This window comes from Anas acuta, chromosome 9 (assembly GCF_963932015.1).
Source record: "Anas acuta chromosome 9, bAnaAcu1.1, whole genome shotgun sequence".
NCBI lineage: Eukaryota > Metazoa > Chordata > Aves > Anseriformes > Anatidae > Anas > Anas acuta.
In genome coordinates, this window is record NC_088987.1 from 17,678,520 (window position 1) to 17,704,974 (window position 26,455).

The 26,455-nt window shown below is 39.1% G+C and overlaps 1 protein-coding gene and 1 long non-coding RNA gene across 3 annotated transcripts in view; one reads left to right on the top strand and one right to left on the bottom strand.

The window, feature by feature from the left end:
- LOC137860913 (uncharacterized) overlaps nucleotides 1–20,900 on the bottom strand; it is a 35,491-nt gene extending 14,591 nt beyond the window's left edge. The window contains exon 1 of one of the 2 annotated variants that reach the window (XR_011099244.1): nucleotides 20,577–20,900. This is a non-coding gene — a long non-coding RNA (uncharacterized lncRNA). The remainder of the gene's footprint in view (nucleotides 1–20,576) is intronic. The other variant, XR_011099245.1, reaches the window with a different exon arrangement.
- A 68-nt stretch (nucleotides 20,901–20,968) lies between these two features.
- The window catches only part of OTOS (otospiralin), a 475,301-nt gene continuing 469,814 nt past the window's right edge, over nucleotides 20,969–26,455 (top strand). The window contains exons 1-3 of the mRNA XM_068691723.1: nucleotides 20,969–21,125; nucleotides 21,453–21,594; nucleotides 23,888–24,061. The gene's annotated coding sequence lies outside the window, so the exon portion shown is untranslated. The remainder of the gene's footprint in view (nucleotides 21,126–21,452; nucleotides 21,595–23,887; nucleotides 24,062–26,455) is intronic.

Genomic DNA, 26,455 nt, shown 5'->3' on the forward strand with positions numbered 1-26,455 from the left:
GTCCAAAGTCTTTTTTTTTTTTTTCTCTCCTGTCATAGTTTTCATCATTTCAGAAGGGGAAACTCAGTAGTAAAAGGATTGCCTCACTAAATTTATATAAAGCTTCATAACCTACCTTGAGTCTATTTGAACAGGTATTCTTAATTAAAATGATGTGCAGAAGAAACTCATGAAAGCTTAGCTATGTCTGCACAGTGTTCTTTAAAGGGTACAACATGCTTTTGAGCTAAACAGTCACCATACAGCACAGAAATTTCCCTTCTAACTCATGCAACCCCAAATCCACCTGAGAAGCAAACAGCTTCTTCATCATTTAAAACAGCTAAAAGCTTTATGACAGTTCAGGTTTTTGCACAGTTTCCTAGCAAGGTGATGTTGTTCTGAATTAAAAGGCAGGCAACTTTCTTGCTTGTGCACAAGCAGTTAAATTCAAGACAATCTACTCCAGCCACTGGAGTTGAGGACACCCTGGCACCAGCAGTGATTTCCTAGTTCTCTTCTGCACAAAAGACACTTGTTCACAAGGGTCTGGAATTACATGAAAACAGGTTTCACAGAAGAATGAGAGTAGGAGAGAGAACTGAATTTACCAATTGCCAAGGAAGTTTGCTACTTCAATCATGATGCTAAGATGCTTCCCTAAGCTCTCTAAAGGTTAGGTGCCCAGTTTCCAACCTGCATGATAACTCTTGGACAAGGTTACCAAGGAATTTAAGACACAGCATAGAAAAAAGAACGTTCAGCCAACTGCTGTGCCCACCTGCCTGGCAGCAAGTCTGCATTCAACAACATGCACACGGAACTGCTCCTTTTTTTCCCATGGAAAGGGATGGGACTTTAGCCTTTCTTCATGTTTCATGTTACTTGCGCATCATGCCTGATTTTCTATAGTTTCTGTAAGATGACTCAGGGAGGTCCACGGTCAGGAAGCTACAGCAAAAAGCTTTTATGCATCAAGAGAAACAGATTCTTCAAGGTACTTACAATCAAAGCATACTAAAGAAGGTTGTCTCATTTTTAACCTTCCCAAAGTATCTACTTCAGCAAATTACTGAAGGATTATAGCTGCAGGTCAGCTAGAGACTCCTTGATGTCTGAGAAAGGTCTCTTCTGTAAAAGAAAAATACTACCAAGCTGGGCAAGTGGTCTCAGGAGGTCAAGAAAAATATTGACCTTCTCTTCAAATTCCAGAGACATGAGGGATCTGAGAAGAAATGCAAGTTTTTTCTTCTAATAAAAGTTACACAAAGGCTCCCTTCCTGCAGTGGCCTGCGCCAGAGATTCCCCAAAGCAACTTCACACTTGGCTGTGGCTCTGTGGAGAACTATCAGGGCAAAGGAGGCTTACACTAGCTGGTTAGCTTTCAGCTGTTCTGATGCATAATTTCTTCTAATATATTTCCATACGCACAGATTCAAATGCATCCAGAAATTACCACTTGAACAAACAAGTCTCAGAGCCAGCGACTCAGTACTGTGAAGGCAGCAGCAGCTTAATCAGCTCAAGCACAGAATGAAATTTGGCTCCCATCCCTTTCACAGCTGCATGACCTTTCCTGCCCAGCTCATGAGCATGGAGCCTGGGAATGGGGAGAAATGTTGTATGTGAGCAGAACACAATAGGAACATTGTTGGAGCTCCCATGAGGCGACAGCATTTTGGAGTATGCTTATATGCACAGTTTGAGTAGACATTAGTGCTCACTACTCTATTTTTTACCATGCTTTTTTCTTTTAAGATTTTAAACCAATAACTAGCAAAGACAGATTTTGGAGTTAAGATGTGGCAGCTCCCACTTTCAAACAGTAAATGATTCAAATGAGAGTTCATATCAAGAATATTTACCTTTATCCAGGGTACTCATTACAGCACAGAAAGAAGTGTAAGCTTAAGTTATTAGTAAAACAGCAAGCTTTCAAGATCCTTCTTCGGCAGGAGGAATAGAAGTTTCAGCACTTCAGTTATTTCAGGAACTGTAAGACCATATATCAATTGAATACCAATAGGGTCACAAGTATTCCCATCTCAGTTGGGAGTATATGGGAGAAGCTGTGTTTAGGGGCAGCTATAGAAGGGATCATTTGCAGTGAACTTACAGGTACAGCAGAGGCCGGTCACCTTTTGCAGAGATCTCTGCAACATAGCCAGACTGGATATTCACACTTAGTGAAGTAGATGGTGACCCAGTGGTTAACGATTTACTTGAGAAGATATTTTAAAGCAATAGTTATTTTAACGTACTAGTTCACTTAACTTCCAAGCAGGGTTTTAGGTAAGTGAAGCAGCTTCATCTTCTTCCTTCAAAATTTAGGTGAAAACAGAGCATTTCAACCATTTCACATTTATGCTCTAGCTCTACCTGAAGGACGCTAACCATTGCTCACAGCAGGATCTAGAACCTAACAGATCAAGTTATAAAGCTTGGGAAGAAAAAAATAGTATCACTAGTTAAGATGACCCCACCCCATTAAGAATGACAAGACTGTTTAATTTTTTTTATCAAGGAGAACTGTCTTTTAGACTTCAGACCAGAAATTGACTTAATATTCAGAAAGCTGTTTTTACAAGAATGATTAATAGCTGTATGTTCTTACCCAGTTACAATAAATAGTGCCTGCTGGATTTGGAGACTTGAAATAACACGAACTTTAAAGTTCACACACTGGTATAGGATTTTTTGTGCCATACAGTCGGTAGCTGATGCATTCCAGTTGATAGATTCTCACTGGTCACTAGTGAGGAGTCCTATATAGAACTATAATTAGATTGAAGAAGGTGGAAATCCCCCCAGACCAAAGTTCTGCAGGAAAAAAAAAATAAAAAATAATGAGGAAGTCTGATTCTATTTGTTTAGTCTACAAGAATGAGCAGATTTTCTGAACTGATCACATTGTTTTTTCATTGGCACTTAATAGCCCTATCATGTCCAAAAATACGGGTTGCCATTTTAGGTGTTTACACAATTACAGGAATTCTTAGCACTGAACAAATACTTTGGAGTTCATACCATAATGAAAAAGGCTATCCCCTATCTTTACTGCTCAAGACTCCCCCATTTCTCCAGTGAAACTACTGGTCCACTCCTGGAATGATTTTTTATTTATTTATTTTTAACTCTGCAGTGCTATAGACATATATTGGAGATGTGCAAATTCATCATTTATTTATTTTTTTTCTTTTATAAACTGCTGATCAAAACCCATTTCACAGATCCCAGGATAACATTCCATACATTTTGGTTCTTGAACTGCACATCCACGCTGGTGTGACTAAAGCTGATTGGAAGAGGAAGCTGGATGGGGGCAGGAATGCCGCTCTTCTTGCTTTGTGTGAGCAAGGAATCACACCTGCAGGAAAAGCAGTTGATTGTTTCAGAGTTAGTGGGTGGCTCCTGTTAAATCTGTGTTCCTTGGGGAAGATACTAAATCCCTATCCAGGACAGCAGCAGGTGGTGGAGCCGCATTGTTTAAAGATGAACTCACAAAGGGAATGTTGCAGAGTTTGGCTCTTGGAATCCTTTTCTTTAACTGCTTCCTGGAGCTATTCCAAGCTTAGCTACTGTATATTTAGCTATGGGCATGACCACAGGCAGGCAGCTCGAACTACGAATTGTTGCATGTCTTCAGACAGGTCACAGCAGAGTGGGTGCAGACATGAGGATGCTGCAGTATCACGACAAAGAAGCCAGCAAGACCCAATTATACCTTTACACAGAGGTCTCAGGAAATGCAGTGGAAGTGACCTGTGGCAACAACTTGTATCCTGCATAAAAGGCTAAGACAACAGAACGAGTCACAAAGATTGAAACTACTTTTCCTGTATGTGTACAGGTTGATTTACAACAAAAAAATCAAACTGGACACAGAGGGAGAGCAGACAACAATTCAGACACCTCATAAAGATATCCTACCTCTGAGAAGAGGCTCAAAGCCAGGTAAACTGCCCCAGAGTACAGCCACATCATAATACATCAAACTTGGCATTATTACTGCAGGTGTTAAAGGTAGCATCACTTTACCTATGATTAGCTGCTGTTTCAGACAACTCGTGCATAACCCAAACCAGCCTGAGATGACAGTGACATCAGGACCACTGCAGAACAACTCTTTTCCAGGACCACAGGAACAGAGGAGGCCCTAAGTCCCCTTTAGACCCTTTCGGCTACAGTTACTGGCTGGAGAAGTTACAGCTCATATTCAAAACGGGACCTGCTCATACTATCAGAGTGCCGGGCTGCAAGCTGCTGAAAAATCTAAGATGTTCAACTGGAATACAGCTTTGACAAAAGCAAGATGAACTCCTAAACCTGCAGGGCAGATGTACTTCCACACAAGACCTCTCTGAAGCAGTCAGAGTCACTTCTCTGAAGCGTATAGTCACACTAATACATTAACAGGAGACTTAAGACTGTACTGGTTCTTAGTCCACTGATGATTTATTCTGTCCATGATTTCAAGCTTGTTCCATAGCCCTGATACTTTTTTTTTAAAAAACAAAAAAACAAAACAGAGTTAAGGAACTTACACTCCAGAAGACCTACAAAAACAGTTCTTGGGGTGGAACACAACTCAGCTGTTGCCATTTGTCAGAGCTGAACACTGGGATGACTGAAAAACCAAAGCACAAGGGAACTGCTCAATTTTGTTGTATTTTTGAAGGTCACTCATCTAACCTGAAGACTTGAACAGCGCAATGAACTTGGTGTATTTCTGTTCCAATGCCTGGACGAATACAGGGCTCTACTAACACATCTTTAACTCTCAAGTTGATGGGTCTCCACTTAGATACCCTACCACAAAAATGGAGTTTCAATTATTTTCATAAAACCTATTTCCACAATTTCCTTGGAATTAAGGGAATACTACCGAGTGATAGCTGTAACACAGCTAATTAACCAGGATTTTCTGCCAGCACAAATGTCAAAACATCTGATACCTCAATTTTTGTCTGTCCTCCACAGCTATTCAGCAGGTAATAAATTTAGAGAATTGAATTTTAAGAAATAATATAATATTTTGGATTCCACAACTTAATGCATCTTCATGCTATTATTGCTTTTAGTGATGAACTACTATTGCAACAGTTACACACTGTGCACCTTAAATATATATATGCCTATTAAAAATGAATGTTTTTATAACTTCTTAGTATTTGGAAAATGTAGCTCATATTACTGATACATTTTGTTTCAGCGCTATAACATAGGTTTGGACACCAGAACTATGTCACCAAAGCAGTACTAGAACATCCTTTAAAGTAAATGGGGCAAACCGCTACCTATCTCTGTTCTCTATACTTTTCACATCCTAAAGCAGGATGTTACTTGTTAATTTACCCTAAGTTATTCAAAAATACATGTTTTTAAATATTTTGAATTAACATTTAGTTGCACTTACAGCTGGGCATGTCTGTCAGTACTCTCCTGAGTAGAGGTCTACTTATCTCACTACAGGAAAAAAAAAATCTGCATGGTTCACAAAATCACCTAGGTTAGAAGAGATCTCCAAGATCACCAAGTCCAACCTCTGACCTAACACTAACCAGTCCTCCACTAACCCATATCCCTAAGCTCTACATCTAAACGTCTTTTAAAGACCTCCAGGGATGGTGACTCCACCACTTCCCTGGGCAGCCCATTCCAATGCCTCACAACCCTTTTGGTAAAGAAGTCCTTCCTAATATCCAACCTAAATGTTCCCATTATACAATTTAACAGGAATTACTTCATCAGCTTTGGGTTACAGATTTCTAATTTCTCTACTTTTCCAGTGGGCTGACTGAACTTGCCCATAGTTACATACAGAAAATCTAAACCCAAATTTCTAAACTTCATAAAGAGGTATAGTCAAAAGACTGCCCTCCTTGTTCTCTCAGAACATGTACTAAATTTATTATAAAATATTTTAATCAGTACATTGACATGCAATGTAGTGAAGACCAGACATATATATACTGCAAGCAGTTGTGGTTAAATAAAATCACAGGAAGGAAAAGTCACACAACCTTTCTTCCCACAAAGTACTGGATATCACCAACTCGTATTTACAATTTCTTTTCAGGCAAAGGTAAACAGAACAGAGCACTGAAATAGCTCTTCTCAGACAGAGAAGGCTTACAGCACTTTTTGGACTGAGAATGATGCAGCTATAGATAGATAAAGGGGACAAATGAGGCATTAAGTCTGAGTGCTCTAGTGGTGACCTGTCCATTTTGTGCTATTGGTTATGAGGTTAGCATGAGGCTAAACAGGTTAACCTCTGATGTGCACGCAGCATGCAGGGTCTACTTCCTAACATCACTACATCTGCACAGATAGGCAAATGTTTCATGTCATGCCAGAACATTTTCAGGACTCTTCTCCACTGTCACGTTGACTTGCCCATGAAGATAAAGCAGAATTCCACCTACGCTTGTTTCACCTTGCTTCGAAAATTCCACTTCGCTTTTCCCTGTTCTTGTCTTTTATCTTAACTCTGCATGGTGTTAGATGAAAGAGGGTCAGTAAAGAGAAAGAAAGCACAAATGCCTTGCTAGGGTATTTTATGGTTCCTTTTGGCTAACAGAACACCACAAAGGAGCTTGATCACAGCTCAACATCAAACCATGCACCTATTTAGGCAAATTTACTCAGAATCTCCACAATATATATTAATCATTAGAATTCAACCCGTGATCTGACCGCACAAGGAAGTCTATCTTGAATTAAAAAAACAACATAGGAGAAGAGAAACTACTTCTTCATGCAGGTAACTTCAATCAGTTTTGCTTTTTCTATTTAAGTTTTCAAGTAAGCTCTAAGTGCAATACAGTTCACAATGATCACCTACGGCTATCACGTAGGTGCGTGGAATATTAAACTGCTTCAACATTAACAACCTCCAATGTTTTGTTTTCTTCAGGATTTAACTTGTATATTCAACAGCAGGCAGCTAGTAAATGGCTGTGGGGTCACGTAACATGTACCTTAATTTCCCTACTTAAAATCAAGGAAGCTGCCCTACTACAAACCTTTGCCTTCAGATGGCAAACTGTCCCTATTCCTAACAATATTAAAGCTTTTAAACCATTCCACCCTGGAAAAATCTTTCCAAGTGAATAGTTAGGTTTTTCTTCACATTTTAGTCAAGATAAACCATCCATCCCTTCACAGAAAACAGACTCTGTAGTTTGCAAGTTTCACAGAAAGATAACAATGCTTTAGCTGCCAAACTAGGTTTTTAATCCAGTGACACTCATTTCTAGATAAATCCTACTTCAGAAGAGTGATAATTCTCCCATTTATACAAATATAACAACAATCTCTGTGATCATTCTTACATCACACTGCATTAAGCAAAAAAAACCTTGCCCAATACATTAGCTCCATACGTTGTGCAGTTACTTATACTTTTAAGAGTGAGTGACAATATTGCCCTATTAAAATCCCCCGATCTTATCTCCAGCGGAGGTGTTTTACACATTTATATACAGATCATCATGGAAGCTAAAAGCCATCGGATACAAAATCCCAGGGGCTAAGTCATTCTCCTCATACCTATTAAGCAGTATTTTGGCATAGCTGAATAGCTCACTGCCATTGATGGAATCCCAGCTGACTTGTTTTGAAATGCACATCTGACAGACAGGTACTAGGATGTTACATCATTTTAATCAAAACTTGGATTAAGTGGTCAAGGATAACATCTACTTCATGCATGTATATTTAGTTTCAACTCAGAGGATTCTTCGCAGATCTTTCAACAACTCTGAGTGTAATGCAAACAAATTTGGAATAAGTCAAAGCTTTTATTGGATAATACTTAAAAACCTAACACCCAACACTAACCACCTTATCTGATTTCTCCACATATGCTGAGTATAGTGAATCTCAGTAATTACAGAGTGAAAAGACAGGACCGTCAAAAGATTTACAGTTCTATTTTTCACTTGCTTTCCCATTCTGATATTATGATCAGATTTGTGGATATTTCATTCTTAATCTCAGAAAGCAAGCTGCCTCCTGGTGTATCCCCTTTCATTATTACCATCTGCAGGAATTTGTCTGAACTAATGCTCAGGAGGGCAAATCCTTACCCAGAAGAAAAGTAAGCTGCTGTTTAATGCTATCTGGTCTGAATAACTAATCTCATAGTGGAAACAAAATATGAAGATACACAAAATCATGACATTCAATTCCACCTACTGCTGTATGATAAAGCAACATTCTACATGGCAACAGTGATTTCAGTCTCCTTTTTTCCTCCTCGGCAATCTTTGTGCCTCGTTAGATTATGACAACTTTCAATCCAGTTACGCAGTGTCATTTCTGTATCTCACCTTTGAGCTGTTCACACTTTAAAAATATGCACCTTAACTTTGATGTTATTTCAGCTTTGCAATAAAGTTGCAAAAGCTACCTTAAATTGCAGGATGCAACTGTTAGGTAATACCTTCAACACTATTTAGCCTTTTTAGTTATCCCCTTTATTCTTCAAAAACTCTTATTTCCCTAGTAGCCACAATGTCTTGTCTCAGCCTTAAAAGCCTTATACCTTATCACAGTGCCAAATAAGATACTAGTGCTGAGGACTCAGCATCACTGCCTTACAGGAGCTCCCAAAAGCTTTTTTTTTTTTTTTCCAGCTCCTCACTGACTGTAGATTCAATCTGCTTGAAGGAATCATTTATCACCATATTTGATTCCCAGGTGCACATGACACGCTGGTAAGTCTCCATCTTGGCCATTTACTTCATTGCAATGAAATCAAAAATTTTATTTGTGGTGAATTCTGGCATGCAAAAGATCATTTTGCACAAAAATACTCAAGCTGCTAGCTGTATACCTCTACCCTTCACTTCAGCTTTTTCCTTTAGCCAATTCATCTGACTTAAGTAGCAGCACATGTATGCTGGTGCCACCTCATTAGCTCACTAGTAGTAGATCAATTTAACCCCACTGAAGATTTGGCACAGTAACTTCTATATTGCATTTTCTCAGTCTGTAATGAAAATATTGCGATTCACACAAACAGAAGGAAAAAGCCAAGATAGAAATTTAACCTGATCCTCACAATCAACACTAAGCTGTATTCAGGGCAAAGCTACAAATATTGGTTGAAAACTGTCAGTTGCCTCCAGTGAAAACAGCTGGTAACAATCCTCCAGCATCTCTGAAAGTAGTAAAACCTGCAACATCGTCACAGCCAGCTGTTCACCATCTGGGATTTCTCTCACATTGGAAGAAACCTTTGGCTCTATTTGAGGTAGCTTTGCAGCTCCTTCAGGCAGATGTACACAATCTAAAGCAAAACTAAGTTGCAGAACTCAAACCAGATTTGTTTGTTTTGGGTCCACAGCTTCGCTTCCCCAGGTCTGTATAAGCAGCTCAATGGCTGGTCTAGTGTGCTGGGTCTGGCTGGGATGGAGTTAGCTTTCCCTGCAGCAGCCCATGCAGTGCTGAGCTCCACACCCATAGCTGCAGCAGCACTGCTATCACACCAGTGCTGTGTCTGCCGCTGCACAGTGCTGGCACCCCATCAGCAGGGCAGCTGACCTAAACCCACCGAAGGGATATTCCACGCTATGTGGTGTCACACTCAGCAGTAAAACATAGGAAAGGGGAAGGAGGGGGGGCTCTCGTTGTGGAAGCGTCTGTCACCCCAAACAACCATTATGTGCATTGAGGCCCTGCTTCCCAGGTCATGGCCAAACTTTGCTCGTTGATGGGAAGTAGAGAATACCCGCTTCTCCCTCTCTGTGTTCCTGCGTGGCCTTTACTCTTCTCCCCCCCCCGCCCCTTTTCCCTTTAATTAAATCATCCTTATCTCAAACCTTGAGCTCTTTGTGTCATATTTTCTCCCCCTTCCTCTTTGAGGAAGCGAAGTGAGAGAGTGGCTGTGGTGGAACTCAGCTGCCCACCCGAGTAAAACCACCACATCTCAACGCTGCTCCACGAGCTCCTTCTACCTGCTCGCCTTTTATCCTGTCACCCATATCCCTCCCCTCCTCTGCACTACACTACATGACCACAACAGTAAGGTTGTCAAGTTTAGCATCACGGAATCGTTCTCAAGCAGATACTTAGGTATGAAAAACCAAGTGCTGTTGTATTTTAGCCAAACCCTACGCTCCATTGCTCACAGGAGAAGTATCAGCAGTAATAAGCAATTATCAGCATCAAGAATAGTAAGTACAGTAGTGATGTGCATATACATACGTATCTTTCTACTGTGTATACATTTCCTGCACAATACATTAAGTTCAGTTTTGCTATGCTTTACTGTTGTTTGTTTTTTTTAATCAGTTGCAGAAAAGTGGGTAAAATACCAGCACTGAGTATTTGCCCGATAACTCATTTAATTTCAGAGGTTAAGGGGAATAGTGCATGGTTTCCTAGACAATACTTCCATCAACTTGCTTCTGCATCAGTCTGATGTCACCCTGAGTTAACGTGTTCGTAATGAATAATGCATTAGGAAAGGTTGATTTTCGAGATACAATAAGGATACAATTTTGACTTGGTATCAGCACTGTTTTACTTCTCAGTATCTTCACACAGTTATTTCTGCTACTGCAGCACCACTAAGCCGAAAGAAAAATATTTGTCGCAAGAGAATATATTCAGCTGAATTCATCAACCCCTTTAAAAGTTTGCAGCTTGAGAACTGGATACACACAGCCATGTCAGCTAAGAATCGACTGGAGATGCTTCTAGTCCTGGACCTCTCTGCATGGAAGCCTGTACCTCCAAACCACCTCACGCCTATCACAGATGTTCCTCCACACTGCTGCAAACCCAAAACACTATTTGGCCTGTTTACAGTTTCCCTGTTCATAGGGACGTCTGACCTGAAACACATTTCAGGCTAGCCATCTTCAAAGGTGCCCCGCAGAACCCAACATTTCATTCAATGCCTGGAATTAAGCTCTGTTTATTCAGGCTGGCTTTGTATCAGTGCAATACATTACAACAAGGGGCAGTGGCTAATGCTTTAAGCACTAGCTTGAATAAAGGTGTGTGTTTTTTCTGTCACAAGTTCTAAGCAGTTAGGAAAATTTAACAGCAAATTCCGCTACAACCAAAAGCAAAGTGGAGCTTCCATGATCCGATAGCTTTGGGGTCAAAATTCTTGATGTGTGTACACTAGGAGTAGACTGGAATAAATTACACTATTCATATCTTACCTAACAAATTTCTAACAAGAATTGTCTAACAAAGATAATTGTAAAACCCAGACATCTGCTATTTGTCTATGGAAGCGTATTGGTTTTAGAAAGAACAGCAGCATGACAGAATTGTCTTCACTATGGAAATTGCTTAGCACACAACTCAAGCAGCAAATTTCTGAACAGTGCTCCTAGATTAGGAAGAGCTTGTCAAGAAAGCACTTTAGTCCACCTTTGAACCAAGCTATTTCTGGCCAAAAATACTGTTTACGAGAAAGTATAAAAAAGAACAGCAGCACTAATAAGATACCATAGAAAGCAAGTTGAGACCATGTGTGTCTTGATGTTTCATTAACAGCAAAGTCATGGCTGTCTTCAGAAAACGTAGTAATTGAAGTTGATGGCTAGCTCTTAGTACCTCAGCTTTAGGGAATAGGTAGGTGGTAAAAAGACTGCAGGAGTGCCTGAGCATCCAGGATAAGGGATTCTGGCTAAATACTACTTTCTATGGATATAGGAGGAATGACAGTCCCAAGCACAAGCCCTGTAATCAAGCAGCCAGGGAAGCATTCCTGTGGGCTGTGATTCCACATTCATGATGCAGGCTTTCAAATGGCTGTTTCCCTTTGGCACAAAGACCATTCACAGAGGTCCAAACAACAATACAGTTCGATTCTATACTCCACTATGATTTTTACTTAAACCTTTTACCTTAGTCATCTCCAATCTGTTTTTCACAAAGTGGGAAGCATCTGTAGCTTTTATTCTGACCCAAGGAAAATCAGGGCCTTGTTAATTCTCTGAATACTCAGAAAAGCTATTTATCAGGTGTAGTGTACCTCCTAGAATACTAGTTACATCACACTAGGCAGAAGACAAATCTAGTATTTCCATAATAAAGCAATCAAACCAATTAAGCAAACAGAAATACCTGCAGAAGAACTGTGTAGCAGAGGCTACAGCATCAAGCAGAATACAGAAGAAACTCTAATTCATATGCTAATTAACCCATGTGCAAGAATTACAGGTTAATTAAGCATCTCATCCCTCCCACAAATTTAGCTGCAGCAGACAGGTAAGACAAGAAAGAAATATTAGTATTTGATTAAATTATCCATAAGCCATAGTAATTCTGGGGTCTCTTCTCTAAACAAACCCCAGTTAACAGTATTTACTTCAAAACATCAGCAAATACCAAGTTCTGGTAAAGATTTTAGAAAACATTTAATCTCAAATTGAAAACAGGATGGATTCTGCATTTAGATTACATCCATTTTTGGTACCAAACATGAAATACCGTTTGATAAAGAAAAGTCACTTCAATAGTTACACAGTAAATACCTCTCTCACAAACACCAACTCCTAATCAATTTAGAAATAACTAGCATGCAAGAAACCCATTAAGTTTAAATTAAATTCTTATTTTCAAGCACACTGTGACCATGTCTCAGCACACTGGCTTATTACCTGGTAATTCTTTTTTAGCTTGATTGTGAAATATCCTGTTCATTGTCTGTGACACTACCCCACCTACCTCAAAAGCAATATTCTCTACTTACAGATGTTAAGAGGAACCCATGTGTAGATGAGATCCTTGGCTATACTAATTGTATTCTTGGAAGACTGGAAAAATTCCTTCAATTTACTATTGTCTTTATAGAAGCATTAACTTCAAGAAACATCAACAGCGGCTTTAACCTTAAGACAAAGACTACAGAATAGCTTCTTAGGGGAGCACACAAAAGCCTTTGTGTTGGGAGCAGGCCTCGGGCACACCTCTGGCTGGCAGGGCCAGTGAGTAGCTCAAAGCCTCCAGTATAAAAGCTATCTTGGCAAGTGATGAATAATAAAGGCCCTGGCTTTAAAAAGCTAGAGACAACAGTTAGTCTTCCAAAGGCTGTCCTGAAGAAGAACAGAAAGTGGTGTTGGTCCTTCACGGATTCCAAATCCACACATTCAAGAGGATATTTTTGACCTTGCTACAATCCTGCACCAAAGTGGGAAGAGAAAACTGATTTTTTCTGCTGCGATGAAACAGGCTATCACTTTAGAGACAGCAAGAAATCGCACTTCAGTATTTCCTTTAGATGTAGAAATGACTCTTCCATGCTAATTGGGATAAAATATTTAAACTTTCATCTTTAAGAGAATCATGCTGAGAAAAAAAAAAAATCAGTTTTAAAAGGCATAACAGTTCATCAGACATCTTTCCAATGATTTAGTAAACTCTGAATATAGCTTCCAGCATCAAATACATACTGGAAGTCTAACACAGAAAGGCAACAGCAGAATCTTCCATAACTGCTTGTGCAGAACAGTCCTAGCACAGGTTATTTCCCTATTGTTAGAGGGAGTAATAAAATCTATTTGAACTGTTCTTATCAACCTGTCCTTGCAAGTAGGACATAGAAAAATACATCAAGGATGCATGAAATAAGCTGTATTTTAACAATAAACAGTGTTTTGTTCAGAACTAACCTACAAAATATTGCACGTCAGTTAAAATTACTATTTCATAATGTATTGCATTAAGTTGCATGAATTTTCAGATACAATGCTCAATACCTTAATACAGTTGGTCAGCACTGTTGCCTATGACATCAGATATAAAGATGCATAGTAGAAAGTTATATTAAAAGCTTAAAAAAAAATTAAGGGCTTCATTTGGATCTGGTGATACTGAAGTAAGGAAGTTTTTTTTACCTTTCCTGCCATTATCAAGTCCCAGTGGCTACATTCTGTATTGATTTTCATTTTTGAATGTTTGCTTTGTTAACTGTCAGTTTTGTAGAGTCCAGCTGAGATACTCTCCTAGTTTTCTATCTGAAATAATCAGTATCTTTAAGCTACATTAAATGATTTTTCAAACTAGGCTGTGTAAATCCTTACTTACTACCAGCCCATGTTTCTGAGCCAACCGTAATGCTAGCTGTTCTCGTATACCCCATCAGAGGCGCATACTAAAGGATTCGTCCTGGCACAGACTAGATCGCATGCTTCTATGAAGCAGTTTGCTACTTCTACATGGTTCTCTTCATACTGGGGGCTGGCAACCCACTTTCTTCAGACTTAGAATCGGTCTATTGAAAGAGCAAGAGGGAACCATCGGACCAGAACACCTGTGTGATTTAACTATCAACATAACGAGGCCAGCAACAGTGGCTCAGCAAGCTCAAAATTCCTTTTTACATTCTATCATCCATTTTATTTTCCAAATCTGCCATATATTTCCCTACACTGCACCTTCACCAGCTACTCCTCACAGTTGATTTAATCCAAAAGCTGTTATGATGTTAGAAATCCTTGTTAGGTTTCTTGTGTTTTCTCTAAGTATTATGCTCTGTAGTAAGGAATCAAATATTTTCCCCTGCTGTCCAGTGGTAAAGTTCCTTAAATAATTTGCCCTGAGCTTTAATCCTCAATCAATGCTGTCTCCAGAGAACAGCCTTATTTGAGAGAGTTCACCCTGCAGCTACTGGCTCCCAAAGTGACTCAGAGATGAGTATCCTCAGAACCTAACACTCAAACTATACCACAAACTGTTGCATCTGACAAACTCACTGCCTCCAAAAGAGTTAATGACGGAAAAATACTGAACTGAAAATCCCTGTCTTTTGGACTAAGCATGACAGAGAGATAAGACTTATTCTATGAGAAAAGAGTCAAGACACAGCAGACTAAACCTCTCATTGGATTTTTCTGTCAGCACTTCAGAATTCGCTAACATTTATCTACCCATTTTATAGGGCTCAGACACTTCTCAGAGCTCCCCCATAAGCCAGCCACTTTAATGTTAACCAAATATTGAACTTCCTGCAAGTCAGTAAAAACATTTATTGACTAAGTTTCAGTCTATAAACACATACAATTAGAGGACTTTAGTTATAAATGAGTGACAAAGTAGAAATAAATCCAGTAGTTAATTGATTTGTCTGGCAGTTAACTTAAAAATCATAAACAATCCTCTAGCATTACTGTTAACAGCATGCACACTTCCTAGCAAGGAGATCCAGGAACAATAAATAGCACATATGCCCACTGAAATAAATATTATATAGTATTAAAATACAGGAAAATGTATTCACAAGGCCACACCAAGTTCTACTCTGCAAACTTTAGCAAGTACTCTCACATTCTTACTAGCATACTCAAACTGGCCCACCTTTATCATTTATATTACATGAACAGATTTCTCAGATTAGAGCTCCACTAGTCTATACCAGCAGCAAGATTCTCCATCTCTTCTTGATGTTTAACCTCAATGTGAAATTTGAGAAAACCATGAAGGGTCCTACCTCAGTTTAACAGGTAAGAAACAGATGTGGAAAACCACATAATTTAAGGTCAGAGAAGGCACATCTAACAGAACCACTGCCGTATCTGTTATGTTTAGGCAAGGGTTAACACGGCTTCCTTCCCCACCATGAAACCCCAGATATCATATTCCCAACTGACCCTATCAGTACCTACTTGTTAAAGCAAGTTTTCCCCTACAGTGGAAAGCAACTCTACAAATAAAAACCGAAGTCCTCTATTAAAAATGAAAAATGAAGTTATCTTCTGTTGAAGTGGATTTTGTGCTGTGAAATCAATCAGGAGTGAAGTTGCATTTGATGATTTCAAGAAGCTACGGCACACTTGCAAAACCATAGGGAAGCACTGCTCCTTAGAGCATGAGCACACATACGTGTATCTACCCTCAGATATTTTTAACGACTAGAAAACCATCTCTAATAATTTTAGATTTCTCCCCCTCTGAAGCCACAGGTATCCTTATGAGCCTACCCTGGACCTGCTCTAATAGGTCCATGTCTGTCTTAAGCAGGGAGCCCCAGAGCTGAACGCAGCACTCCACATAAAACTAAACACAAACTGCTATATATTCCAGCTTTTAAAGCTTCACATTAGACTTAACACTTCAAATAAAGATTCTGAGAAACAACCCGTACTGTGAAAGTCTGCTAGAGCAAATGAGATCTCACTACAGACTCAGGAGTTTAGATTCTTCTACAATGCATCTGTTTCAGCTTGGCTAAAGGTTAAAGAAAGTATATTCCCTCCCATTGCCACTTAGTTATATCATCTGTCAACCACTACCTCTAGCCAGCTGAAACTAAGCTTGGCTTACACATTTCATTAAACTCTTCTGCAGTTACTTATTATGTTTAGCTACAGTCTCTGAGAAGCATTATGCCAGCATGACGCTGCTGAACTACACCAGAAACCTCACTTGAATAAAGGTACAAAATCATATCTGACCCACAACAAAGGTCAGACTTCAGAGGGGCCAGTCTACAACCAGTTACTGCCTCCTCATTGTGAGCTTCACAGCATTTGCGTGCATGAAGGTGAACTATACATTGAAATATTTTTAGGGCATACAGCCAGAAAGTACTTCTTTGGGTAAGGAAGCACTACAGTAGAGAAATCAGAATGGGATCAGTACATTCTTAAGGCTAGAAAGCATAGGATTTTATTTCTTGAAAAAACAACTGGTTTCTTCTACCGTATCAGTGTTACCTACCTTTCCTTATGGAATTGGTGAAGTTTAATGTCAAAAGAATGACTACATATAATAACTGCAGGAAAACTATAGTTTTATATTCCTGATGATTATACGGTTCATAATGCATCTTGATGATTAATTTTTAAAATGTATACATGATTAAAATAGCTCTAGCTTTAAAATCCCGATGAAATAATTGAAGTAATTAAAAATTACACCTACTTGAAGACTCAGTCAGTAAAAGCACCTCTAATCATAATCAAAACATTTTCTTCCCTGAAGGAATAGTCTGTTCTCCATTTTACTGTGTTCTTTGGTAGCTTCTCATTCGTCTTCTTCAGACAAAGATTTAGAATAAGCCTTGTCTGTGGCTGGATAGAACACATTAAGAATGATTTTACGTAGTTAAAAAAAAAAAAAAGCAGTATCCCATTCCTAGTATTCAGAACTCTTTTCAGTTGACCTTACATGTATTCCTTAAGCCTGCTTTTTCCCTTGTTTGTTAAAAAGCCTTCTTCTAAGAAAGAACTGTATCAAGACACTTGTACACTTAGAAAAAGAGGCACACATTTCATAATACAGTATACTACAAGCCAGTCTATCAGAATGTTTGCTCTGGTACTGTCAAAGACTGATTAACGGTGTTGAAAATCTAGATCTTGAACACCTTCTCAAGCATCATCTCCTTCTAACAAAGGCACACATGGAATAATATCATTTAAGACAAACATAAAATTCTGGCCTTCGGCAATTAGAAAAACTTCAGAAAGATTACCACAATCAAGACAGATGGCATGAAAAAGCAGACCAGAGAAATATATTTTTCATGCGGAAGACCAATATTTCATGCTACACTTTGAAGTTCAGAAGCTTCCATACCTCCATTTTTCAATTTTATCCTTCTTAAAGATGTCAGCTTCTTGCAGGTTTTCTAAATTGTACTAGAACACAGAGGTGCTGGCCAAATCAACATGTATTTACACTGGATGCAAACATCCTATCCCAATGTTTAATCAAAAATTGCAACAAGACAATATACAAAGTGTTTTAATGTATTCAACTTCAGAGCACCCAGCCTAGCCCTCCTACACCCGAATTTAGAATTATCTCTGGAAGATTTAAGTTGGCCAACATTTCTGAATAAAACCCAAACCACAAAAAAAAGTGGCACTCTTACACACAGTCACTTCTGCGTCAGGTTGCATTTTTCTTGCACAGGTAAACCGTTCAACTCCAAAGCTATTGTGATTTTTCTAGAAGTCCAAGTAACCATCTCTTGAATACTGACAATTGGCAACTGCAGGCATTTCCATTGGTCCTTAGAGCAAGTTTTCACAGATTTTAATACTGTACCGAAATCCCCTCCCACAAATCCCTTATGGAAAGTCATCATTAAGCTACACCAGGGTCATGCTGCCCTATCCTCTCAGGTTGGTATTTCTCCTGTTAATGTGTACAAAGTCTTCAGTAACAGCCTTCAAGAACTGGGCAAGTCTCTGAAATCAAATACACAGCCTGTAATGCAATCAGTCACTTGCTTTTCATAAAACTTACAAGGCTGACAGAAAAGCAGCTTTAGTTCTCAGGCAAGACTATTCGCTATATGATCTTGCTGGAAAAACTGTTTACAAACACAGAAGCCTTAAGTCATTCACATTTCAAGTTCAATTCTTACATTACACGTGTTCTGGTTCGAACTTCCAAATTCTTGAAATACATGATCATCTGTTAGTACCCTTTCTTTAGGGGCTTTAACAAGCATCAAGAGAAGAACTTTACACTGCAATACTTCATGGTACTTTTAACACTAAACCATTTGTATAGTTGGAACTACAGAACTAACTAGTACATGTTTATCACTCATATAAGACTGAAATCACATTGGAGGACCTGGATATCTGGTAGTTCTCCATAAGAATAAGTTAAAAGTATAAACATGTATCATTAATAACATCAAACGCCTAAGGCCCCACTCAGGGCCCATGAGAATTTCCAAGTATTTTTCTTCAGAATTGCACACAAGAGGTTTAACAATTCCCTAGGCACTTCCTTTCCAAGGATATAAGATCCTTACTGTGAAAAGTTAACTCCCATGAATGTCTTTTCTATTACATAGAACTAAATCAGAAAAGCTGAAATCCTCACGCAGGTTATACACCAGTAGATCTGTGGTCTGAAGACAAGGGATTCAGAACCTCCAATCCCACTAGGGATAAATTGTGGCTGTGGGCAAAGTGGTATTGAGTAGATTAAATAAAAACAGTCTGTCTGTTGGACTTCAACAGTTTGAAGAAACACGGATGATGTGTAAGACTGTTTAGTTCTTCTCATGGGATCCCTTTCCTCCTCACCACAGTGACATTTGGAGAGACAAAATAAAAATGCGCTATTTTGTGCACAACGCATTAGCTTTTGCTTCCTGGAGTCTAATGCATTTGTCCCTCACTGACAGGTTTTTCATTCAATTCTTTTAGGTGCAAATGAGGCACGGCAGTCTGCCAATAGATACAGAAATACCATCAAATTATGCAATCCTGTATCACTTAAGACAAACAAAATTGCTGTAAAATTCCAGTTGAGTCATGCAAGTTATACTAGTAGGGGCCTAACTAGTCTCTAATTGCAAAAGCTCTTGATTATTTCCTGAACTGTACCATGGCTGGATACTGACTTTGATTATGAGAGGGTGAGTGAGAAGTAAATAAATTTACACAGAAGTAACAATTATACCAAATAGAAGCACTGAAGAGACACTGAAGGAGGGATCTTCAGCTCATGCTTAATAATGCTAAATTGTCACCGAGAAGTAACAATTTAAGAGTACAAGTTTAACAAGATAAGATTCTTCTGTATTTCTTTTTAAAGGACTAAGAAGAGGAAAAGCTTTTCATAGAAGGTTTGCTCTGAACCTTTTCCCGCTTCCGACTCTTTTATTCCAGGCAGGATGCTGCACAGGGCAGATGCATGTTCTAACAGCTAGAAAACACCAGAGATGAGCTGCACAAAAAATGTAAGTTTTGAAGTCAGACAGTAGCCCCCCGCCACGCAGCGGTGTACTGCTTGCTGCATAAATACATTGCTGTCAGTAAGAAGTCTCCAAACAATGCTTCCCCTTCCCCACTTAAGGGAGACTTAAATATTAGGATAGGTTTTTAGATGCAAGTCATGGTTAAGAGGGGTCACTTATTCCTTACGATACTAGTTTACTATAAGTACTGAATTACAAGTAGAAAAGCACTGTGTAAGGCAGATTTGAGTACAAAACTTGACCTTAACCAAACACAATGGGTGTAGATAGATGTAGATTCTGTAGAATCATCCACATACCATTTTCCCTTGGTTAATTCTGACTCCAAAGAGCTGCTGTTCTTCACTCAAGAACATATATAACTAAACAGATCTAAAACATACAGAGCAAGCAAAGTAGGTAAGTTGATATTGCCAGAGCAACTTTAACTTCTGAGCTGCAGGGAATACCAGTACCTGACCTTATCATCTGACCTCACATTGAGTAACTACCAACAAAACCTCAATTTTAAACAAGTACGTAATTTGATAGTTGAGCCATAGCCAGCAAAAGAACAGCAAAAAATATAAAACAGTTCATTTAATTTAGAAGCCTAACTATTTTTTGGGCTGCACGATTATCACATGATTAAATATATATATAGAGAAAAAAATAGTTCTTTAACAATAAGCCTTAATCTGTCCTGATTTTTATTTATTCCAGCGTTGCAGACAGTGAGAAGAAGCTCATTTACCTTTACTGAGAGCTGGTATTACTTTTGAGGAACCTCTCCAATAGCTCTAGCTTCCCTAATGAGAAGAAACAACTCAGTAACTTCTGCTAAGAACTTTTAATTATCTTTCAGAAGTATTCTTCAATATTTTAACGTAGCTGAAGAAGAAAAATAAACTTGTATTACCTTTGAGAAACCTCTCGGGCGCGGTTGCAGGCTCCCGAAGCCCAGCTCGGAGCTGCCCCCTGCGCAGCCCCTCACGGCCCCTCTGGGCGCCACGTGCTGGAACTGAGCGCGCTGCTCCTCGGGCAGCTCGGCGGTGCCTCCTGCTGGCTGTCCCCGTTCTTTAGCGGTCGGTGTTGGGGGGCTCTGCTGCTGAGGTAAGGGCTGGGGCTGTGTCAGGGTTGGGGTGTTGGACAAGGCTGTGCTGTCTGGGCCTTCGTCTAGGTCGCCCCAGCGTTGGTCTCCTGTTACTTTGAGGCAGCTGCGTGCTGTGGTCGCCATTTTGTGCGGGAGTCCCGTGCTTTTATTAACTGGAGTTATCAAGGAGAGGGCTCAGGTTTACAGCTCTAGAGGGGTTATAGCTGGGGAGGAGGTGTTAATAGAGAAGACAGCACTATAAACCACTATTTAATTTAAGGTACCTTCTGAGCTATCCCTGAAAGCTGCGTGACTAAAGGTTGGGCCAAGATGCAGAGCAGTCACTTTCTGCGGTCACTCATGGTGTTTTCTGAGGTAGGTGGGGAGTTTTCTCTGCTGCTGAGGTAAGTTCCGATGCTCTTTGTTTTGGATGATGGAATGGGGTTTAATTAGTGTTATTTACTATACCTTGAGTTTTTTTGGGGAGGCAACATAACAAGGAGCAGTGGCCTAAACACTATCTGCCTCTTACCTTTTCCTGTTACAGTATTTGATGTTTTTTCAATTTTAGTGGGTAGCATAGTAGTGTAATTCTTCACACCTGACTTTGTACAAAATTGTCATAATGTAGAAGTAACTATTTATTTTCCCCATACAAAAAGTTACAGTGATTAAGAGCTTCTCTCTTTTATTTTTCTTCAGGTTTAGGCCTTTAGGCTGTACTTGGATCAGAATTTCCAAGCTTCTGTTGGATTATGAAGAACTGCAGGTGACAATGCTGTAGTTACCTGGCTAAAAGGGTCTGGAACTTGCAGTGTGTTTTAGCCAGCCTCTTCAGTGAAAGGTGGGTCAAAGGGAAGAAATAAAACATTAAAATAATAATAATTTAAATCAAATTAATAACAGGACTGTTTTTCCTTAGCACTATACTTAGCCTCTTTGTGTGGATTAGACAGTCTTCTGAGGTGCCTTTATTAAATGTAGGTTGACTAACAGCAGTTGCTGCCACATGATTTGAATACATTTCAGTGTCATTCAAATTAGAACGCTTATATTTTTCCACTTACTGTTGTGTAACTTTTATGCTTTTCATCTGTCCAGTTACACAGTATAAAGCATATCTATAATTCTCTATTGTACTGTCTAGTTAGATGGTCTACACATCTAATTCTTGGTCTTGCAAACTGCTGAGCATGCTAGATTTAATAAACCATGCATTTTGTTTTACTTGTTTACCTATTATAGTTACATACGCATATGAATAGTCTGCTAAACTGAAATCGCATTACTAGGTAATCAATGTGTAAACATACCTTTTCAGAAAGCAGTAGATGTTGTTTGTTACTGTTGATTTATGAACGAGTTACTGAACACTCTTGAGTAGATCAGCTAAGTAATTTTAATATCTTCGTTAATACCAAATGATGTAGTTTTGCTATGGTGAGCAATATGTTTTAAATGAATGTTTGGGAGATCTTTACTCCCTCTGCACTAAAACATATAGCAATCATATCCAGACTTAGGCATCTTTTTATCTTCTACTTCATGGGTGTTCTGCTTGTAAAATTGATGGTGGTTTCCGCAGTGCAGCTGCATGTTTCTGGCAAGTTCTAATTTTTGCAGTGACAAAACTTGAAAACAACAATGCGTGCTCAGTAATGTTAGCCACATAAGTATTCAAAATACACAAATGATCTAAAACATAATAGAAACGGGGTGAAGGGGGTTGGAGGGAAAAGTCTGCTCTTTTTCTGTGTATTACATTTTCAAATGTGTGTAATAAGGAGGGCAAAAACCAAGTCTGCAGCAGATGTGTTATCTTAAATGAAATTGTAAATGATTCTCTTTTTTGCGAATGACTATAGAATGTATACATGACTGCCAGGTATCTGCAATGCTTGTTCAGTGCCTAGCAAAGATGATTTTCTACCTTATTATAATACATTCGTGTAACTTAAGGAACTTGATCATTTTCATAAATATCAGTTAATACCTCAAAATACTTTAAGCGGTGGTTGGGTTACCTCCCTTTGAAAAATGTAGTTGTGTTGATTTTGAAGTCCTAGGCATCTAGAGAGTCCTAATGCTGCAGAAGCTATGAAAACTGTTTGATTCTATTGGATGGAGCAGAACTGCCTCAAGTTTTGACCTATTCTGTTGTTAAGCTTGTGAGCAGTGTCTGTTATATGATGTACCAATAATGGTGTGAAAATTGCATTTTAAAGCTGCATACAAATAGATGAAACTTTAAAAAAAAAAAAGGGGGGGGGGACAGTTTTATTGTTACTCTTCACCAGATTATAATGAATATTTTCAGTTTAACATTTAAAGGGAAACATGAATTGAAAAAAATGTTTAACAGACATTTGTTGCATGCTTATGGTATGAGTGAAGGAATTCAGCAAAATATGAGGGAATTTCCGTTTATAATGTCATGTTAGTGGTTAATTCACTCAAATGTGAGAATTAATGGCAAACTCAGCTGCAGTCTTAATGGCCTAATCATTAATTTATATGGGAGTTACTCTAATAATAATTAGAGAACTCATTTGTTTTTAATGGGGGGGGGGGAGGAGCAGTGAGCATGTTTTCAAAATAATAATCCAATTAATATGCATTAAATAGAAATTCCAAGGTTTTGCTTGGCAGTAGTGGCTGCTGCTGTCATTTGGAAATAGTATTTCATTGCTTCAGGTGGCAGATACCTAGCAGCTACTGCCTAGTCAGCCTGGGCTCTGTCAGGATTACCTGTGAGGTTGTCAGTGTAATTTGAGGCTGGGTGTACCTTCTGTGGAGATGCTTCTCTTTCTAACCCTGTGATTCAGCATAAACAAGTGCTTTGCAAGCTTACCTTGGTTTACTAAGGCATCTGTATTGATGGATCTCTGTAACCTGTTCCTGTTTTTAGAGAAATCTCTTCTTCTATTGAAAAGAGAAATTAAATAAATGTTTTTTTCTAAAATTGTCTTGTGAACAATTCATAGCTGCAAGAGCTGCTGCAGTGGCACCTAAGCTATGTTTAGTTGCTGATGTTTTCATCTCAAGGGGGGGGGTATATGTTGTGTTTTATAATAGGTAACCGACTGTGGAGTTCTCATGTAGCCCATACCTTAATAGGAAATGATCTTTTTTTTCAGATCTGGACGTATCTTAGAAGATAGCTGTTTGCAGCAGTCACTCCACTGTGACCAGGAGGTCAGCTGGGTGCCAGTCTTGAAGGTCTTCTGGAGTCTCAGACAAGTGTCCCATCTGGCCAGTGTCACAGAGATGAAAGGAAATTGTTATTTCAGACAAAGGCCTTTACTTGATAGGTAAGTCGTAATACTATACCTTATGGCAAAGAAGGATTTCTTGTATGTTTTACAAGTGTTGATACTGACAGATGTTTATATGCAGAATGATTGACAAAACATCTTTCTCCAGGAAAAATACTTGCTTACATGCGAGACCAACAAGTTTATTTGCCCTTGGAGGCAAATAAGGAACCAACCTCTTAGACACAGAGCTATTTTTGTCTTCCTCTGAACAGTGCTTATCATGCGTATTTTTTTAAGAAAAATGGTGTCAGCAGACACAGCCAGCCATTAACCTTAAGTACTTCCTATTTAAAGCTTGCACCTGTAGTCAGCTCATTCAGTTGTGAGGGACAGAGGCCTTAAGTCACTTGCTGATGGCCTGCTCTTGAAATGGCCTGTCAGCGTTTTGTATCCTGCTCTATTTGGAACAGTATGGCTGCATACATCTGGAATCTGTTTTGGTCAGGGCCTTCCTGTTCATGGTGCTGCAGTGAGTTTTTGCAGTTCGACCATTTCCAAAAATGAGGATAGGAAAAGAGGACTTGTGTGTGAAGGACTAGATTGAGCCATAGGAGGTAGGAATAGACTTGCAGGTCTCAAGCCCAGTGCCCTTTGCAGACAGGGGATGGTGCTCCTAATTAATATGGTATGTTTGCCACTGCTACCTCAGGGTGATGGAAATACCTTCATAGCATAACTATCTCTTCCAGCAAGAGGGTCTGTGTTGTGGCTTTCTGGCCTGCTATGTAAAGCTAGTAGACAATGGAGGTGGATTCCTACTGATTATAGCCTCTGTCAGGTGAGAAAGGAAACTGCTAGCGCAGTATCTGTTGAATATTTATAAAGTGGTCAAGTTGAGTTCATAATTATTTAGAAAGATGTGTTTAGAGGTGGATAGCCATATCACAGCTCAGTATCAGTCAGTAGGAGAGGTCAGTGGCACAGATGAAAGGGTGAGCAGTTACAATTCTATCTGCATAAGCCTTTGCCTAATATTTGAAAATGCTGTTAGGTTCAATTACAGTGATCTATTCAATTGTTTCCCAGCATTGTTTTACCTTGTGCTAACTACATTCACGGTCTAGACAGACAAGATGTTTACATTCTGCCAGGACCGCTAAACATTTCCTGCCAACAGATGTTGAATAGCTTCAAGTCAATCCATGCTGGTCTTTTTTGTCTGGTCCAGCACCAGAGCTGGTGTCTACTAGCAGGAAGGAACAGCTAATCATTTGGTGGGAACTGTTATTTACTGCTTCCCTTCTACTTTATTTAAAGTGTGCCCTTGTAAATTTTAGGGGGAGGGAACTCCTTTTGTGATTTAGAGGTGTTTGGTGTATTGTTGGTATTACACATTTTGTTTGGTGCAGTTTATGGCATACGAGCAATGTATGTAGCCAACACGTTTGGTGGCACACTAAATTTTGCATCTACTGGGAGCATCTACTCAATGATTAACAGAGATCTGTTTGTACAGAAATGTTTTTCTCTAAACTGCTCATATGAAATATTCAAAAAGGGATGAAATGGTTTTGTCCTTGCAGATACTGTTCCTATGCTTGTAAAATATGAACAAGCCTTTAACCAGCTTGAGAATAGGCATTTCAATAAATTCATTGCACTAGATTTTCAGCCAGTATAACATCAAAGTCCTACCAACTTGGATCAGACCTCCTCATCTTTGCTTAACCTACTTACAGGTGTCTAGACTTCATTTTCAGGAGAAGTTCCTTCTGAAGTGGACCACTTCAGAGGTACTGATAACTTGTTTCCAAGGTAATACATGTATGCTCTGAGTTGTTGCTTTATGAAGTGGATGTTATTTCCATTCACCAGCTACCTTCACTTCTAGGATTACTTTGAAGTCAATGCATGTATGTTGTGGGTATCAAATTTAAGGCATCCAGAGTGAAGAAACAGCTTGTAGTCTTGTGGTCCTCTGCCTTGTCTGTGTAGGAATTTCTTGCTTTTTCCTGAGGCCCTTTCAGATAGATGGGATGCAGATGCTATGCTGTGCTTTGTCAGATGCTATGCTCTGACAAAAGGTTAGCAGGATGAATGACATATCAAATTGTGTCAAAAATATCTTGTCTGATGTTTATTACATTGCTGTTGTTAAGTGAGTGAACACACAATGGAAATTGGGTCCTTTGTTGCTATTTAGCATCTCTTACATGTTTAAAAAACAACAACTGGCAGAATGTGGTAGTATCAGCTTATGACTTGTCAACAATTGGATATTTCTTTGGGGAGCTGTATTCCAAATGTGAATGCTCTGGTTTGTGTTTTGCCTTTGCCATTGGAAGATTTTTGTAGACCTATTTGGCTACACCATCCCTAATTCATCTTGTGATTTGTAGAAACTTGATACTCGAACATGCATACATGAATTAATCCTAGATGAATTAA